Below are 5,064 nucleotides of genomic sequence, written 5' to 3' on the forward strand. Positions count from 1 at the left end.
TTAGTTTGACAGTGTGAGGGTCCAATGGAGTTAAGAGGTTTTGTCCAAAGCGTTTTTTTTTGCTACTTTCCATTTTCTAAACAACACACAGACGTAAAGAGTGTTCAATAGCACTGATTTATATATATTTTTTAAAAGAAATCTAAAATGGAGTTAGGAGGTTTCCTCCCGACAGCAACGATATGCTCCTGTGTGTTTTACGCACTCGCTGAGACAAAAGGGTGAGCAGACGAGTACAGCAAATGTTCCGAGCAGTTGGCAAATTTGTGTACTGATATTGCCCCCTGGGCTACTACACCGCAGAGCCTCGCACTTGTCCAAAGTTGCACAAAGTACTGGGGACCATGCCAGCAGCATTATACAGCCCGATATATACTTCATACGACAGTGGCACGCAACAAAAAAATAGCCCATCTACAAGCTCGCAATGCATCGCGACGTGTCGTGAGCTTGTAGATCTGCTATTTTCATGCCTGAAAAATCAACCCCCCACCAAAACGTTAACAGCCTGCGAGGAAATAAGTTTCACACTTTTCATCATCAACACTTTTCTCCATTTATTAATACTCAGCAGCTCAATCTATATATCTGGCCTGGGTAAAAAAAAAAGTGTATCTTTATGGTTGCGAGTATTAACCCATTCTGGGCGGGAAGCCGGGAACCCCATTTGGTGTTTTAACTAAGCATTATGTTATACGTTAGCTATTGAAACATAGCAGATCTACAAGCTCATAGCGCGCCACCGAGTGGCGCGCTACGAGCTTGTAGGTCTGCTATTTTTGAAAAATCTTAAAAATGCGGCATAAATCTTTGAATGTAATATATAATATTTCAGAGCGAACATTTTTTATATTTCGACGTCAGGTCTAAAAGGGTTAATTAGTGATATTCCGGTATCATTAGTGAAATTTAGTGCCGGGTAGATTAATGGCACCCTGGCATTTATCTATGAAACATTATATCTTGATGTTAAATTGCAATAAAAAGGACCTGTATATTCTGGGGCGATACGGCCCGCCCAAAGCTGAGAGAGGGGTGGGTGGGGTGCTGCTGGGTGCAGTTGACTTCCATTAAGCCATTTTGGGCGGGAACCCCTTTGTGTTTTAACATTGTTATAATTTAGCTATTGAAAAATAGCAGGTCTACAAGCACACTCGGTGGCGCGCTACGAGCTTGTAGGTCTGCTATTTTATATATATTTCAGAGCGAACATTTTTAACTAAAGTATTTGCTTCTGGGGGGTCCCTGGAACTACATATTCTGAGATGGGGGTCCGTGGCCCAATGGAGATAATTCTGGGGGTCCTTGACATGAAAAAGATTGAGCACCACTGACATAGAAACATGGGTTTTTCAGAAAAATGTTAAGATTTAGAAGCATTTTTTTTTAAATCAGTCCAAAATGGGTTAAGGAAATCTTTTATTGGCAACATAAAAGTGAGAGGCAATATTTAGCCTAACTTGCCTTTGGCAACCTAACCCGTAGCCCAACATTACGAGGAGGTCTCGGAAAGGGGAGAAATGGCAAACTTTGCCACGGGTCTGGTAATATTTGTCCCACAACAAAAGGCTTGCGGGCACAATATACTGTACTGTTAACAGAGCATGACCTACAGTACCTAAATTATGGATTAATCCACAATCTCACGCTGTAAGCATATTTCTTGGGAGAGGGAGAACGGGCCGGGAAGGTTGTTTTACAATCTTCTCCGGGCTGCAGATCACATTCTGCCATTCCTTCCATTGACGAGTGTTACAGTCCCCCCGAAAAGCAAAGAAAAAAACCCTTTCCTCTAGTCTGTATGCAATGTGATATATTCAATAACTAATTATGGTAATTCATTACATATCCAATTAGCAGAGAGGCTTTATCGCCGCGCTATACCATAAAGAACGGGATTTATGTTGGCTTTGAATGTCACCCAGAGGACAGGCGAGCGGGGCGGCATCATTCAGGAGAACAAAACAGAAGGAGAGAAGAGGAATGAAGAGAGACAAAGGCATGCCAGAGGAGAGGAGACAGAGTGGATGAAGCCGTTCTCGGGGTTGACCCGGCGCGTTTGACCTTTCTGTTGTCTCTCACAACCTTGAGAAGGCCTTGACAGAGAGAAGGCACGTCTAACATGTGGTCCTAATCTATGTGAAAATGTGGCTTCACGTGTTCATTCATACTGTATGCTTAATTTTAGCGGTGCACGATATAATCGGTATAGCATATCGAAACCGGCCATAAAAATGCCATATCGGTATCGGATCGGTCTCAAAATAATACAGATTATTATCACAGATATTGATGACGCAATAATAATGTGACTTTTGTTTTGTGTATTTCTAATGTTTGAAGGCAGCATAATCCGTATAATATCGGAATCGGTCCGGAATCGGTATCATCTATATTGACCCTGCAAATAATCGGGAGATGGGATATCGTTCATAATGTCATAATCGTGCACCCCTACTAAATGTATAATACCATACGCTCATGCACGCTGAGAATAGCTGATCTACAAACGCGATGCGACCTTGTAGGCGTGGTATTTTCGTTAACGCAACACCATAAGGCTATCGGCATATATATATATATAGTATATTTCAGTGAGGGTCCCACAGATATGTGTGTCTACGAGACCGTATACATTGTACTGCATATCCTCCCAGCAACAACATGGCTGGTGAGAGGCAAACGGCCCCTCTGAGGCCGATAAGCCGCGCTGCTGGCCGCGTGGGTGGCTGCCTTATTAGGAAGGACCCTGTAGCATTTCAGTCAGGCACACGGCGGAGCCAGCCATCTGCCACGCAGCCTCCCCTCTCTCTCTCTGCCCGGGCCCACTATGCTCTCCCAGGTGCCATAAAAAAAACTGCCTGCCTTTGAAGTCTGGACACAAAAATGCTGAGCAAATAACTACAAATCCCTCTTTTTTTTTTTTTCTTTTACGGAAACAGTGGTCACTCCCCATTTGCCAGGAAGGGTGGTGGAGGGGGGGTTGGAGGGGGGAGTACCGGAAGGCTATTTGCATGCATGTGTAGTACATGAGGTGTGCAATATTTACAGTACATCGACTTGAACTCCTCTTTTCCTAGCAAAGAGCTTGGCAGTAATAGTAGAAGAGAGATACTGGCTCTGGTGTGTTGTTGTGCTTGGCAGTGGAAGTGTGGTGGCTGCTTGTCCAAAACGTTGTTACAACCCGGCCTGCTCGGATCATTTAGGGCTCCCCTCCTGTGCCAGGTCAAGCCCGGGGGCTTTTATCAGTGGGTTTTCAACCTCTTTCATTTCAAGGCCCATTATTATTTTGGGGCATTTGAGCCACAGACCATTTGATGAGATTTAGCCTCTCAGACCCTAAACTAATGAAGGTCGTTGTCTTTGGATAAAATCTTGTCCACAATTCCATGCTGTATTGATGTTGCTATCACAGGAGAGACAACAGGCAAACGTTGATCAAAATAACAATTCTTCTACATTCTCTAATTGTAGACTTCTTGTAAATTAAGTAATGCGGATGTTTAACAATTTAACTCTTGAGAGCGTAAAATGAACCTGTAAGGGTCCATTTGGTTTCATTTTGCACCCTCAAGAGTTAGAGTTCTAATAAGGGTCCATTTGGTTACCAACTCTCCATCAGCTGGGGAACACCTGGAACCCCCTCAAGGACCACTCACTGGTGGTCCCTGGACCACTGGTTGAAAACCACTGCTTTTATGATGATATTATGTATGTTACAGAATACAGTATCTTCCGGCTTGGGTAATTTGGGATGCATTGCACAAAAGCAGCTTAAAACAAATGAATTCATTATTCAAGGAATATTGTAATGTGTGTAATATAACCTCCCCTCATTGCAGAGCACAGCGAAGCTGTTTTGTTGCACCTTGGTAGGGTCAAGGGTCAAAGGTCAAAGCCTCATACCTGTACTTTGCAGTGCGTCGCATTATGAGCTTGTAGATCAGTAGCAGTTATTTCCGTTGCATGACGGATCGATAGTAGCCAAATGAATGTGCAATAGCACAGCTTTCACATATTTCTATGCTTCAACTTCTTTCTCTACAACAGTCTTCAAACAATTGGGTTTCTTAACCAATTCTGGGCGGGAACCCTTTTTGGTGTTTTAAGCATTATGTTATACTTTAGCTATTGAAAATAGCAGATCTAGCTATTTTTGAAAAATCGTGAAAATGTGACGCAAACCTTGGAATATTCTTTCAGAGCGACCGATTTTAACTGAAATCTTTGCTTCTGTGGGTGCGCCTGGAACAACATATTTTGAGATGGGGGTCGGCCGCCAATTACATATACTTTTTGGAGTCCTTGGCATAAAATATTGAGTGATTTAGGCCTAGTAACATAGGTATTTCAGAAAACTGTCAGGATTTAGAAGACAGATCTAAATGGGTTAACAGTACCTTCATGATGCTCAGTGACATCATAGAAGGTAGGCTTGTTCCCCTGCCCACATCACTGTTAGACTGATAGAGAACTAGATCGACCGGGTTAACGGTGCCAGAGATTAGCCGGGTAACAGACGGACGGACGGACGCACACACACACACACGGACGGAGTGCAAAACATACTCTCTCCCCATGCCTTCGGCCTGGTGGAGACAAAAATGGGCTTTTTTGTTTTTCCTTCACTGGACCATTCTCACATGTCCCAGGCCAGGAATAGGTGGACCAAAGGAGAAGTTCCCACTTCCCAGCTCCATTCTGGTTTTTTTAGGAATACTTTTAAGATAATACGCACGTTTTTCACCAATTTCCCCCCCCGGCAATGATAGTTGCCGGGAAGTTTCCACATGTATTGCTGTACTTCAATATATTTTCATGAGAAATATTTTGTATGGAATATTTTACATTGGGTATAAATATACCTGTGTTTAGTGATGGTTTGACAAAGAGGATGTTTAGCGTTCTAGGCTTAGGATCAGTGGAATAGTAATTATTTGTAGGATCTGGGTTTTTTTCTGGGTTATTCCAATGAAAGGAAGTCTTCTATGACCTTTGCAGAGTCTCTACTGCCACCTTGTGGGCTGACCGCCATGCACATTTAATACTCACAGAACAGTTCAA

The sequence above is a fragment of the Electrona antarctica genome, assembly GCF_951216825.1.
Source record: "Electrona antarctica genome assembly, chromosome: 6".
NCBI classification, from domain to species: domain Eukaryota; kingdom Metazoa; phylum Chordata; class Actinopteri; order Myctophiformes; family Myctophidae; genus Electrona; species Electrona antarctica.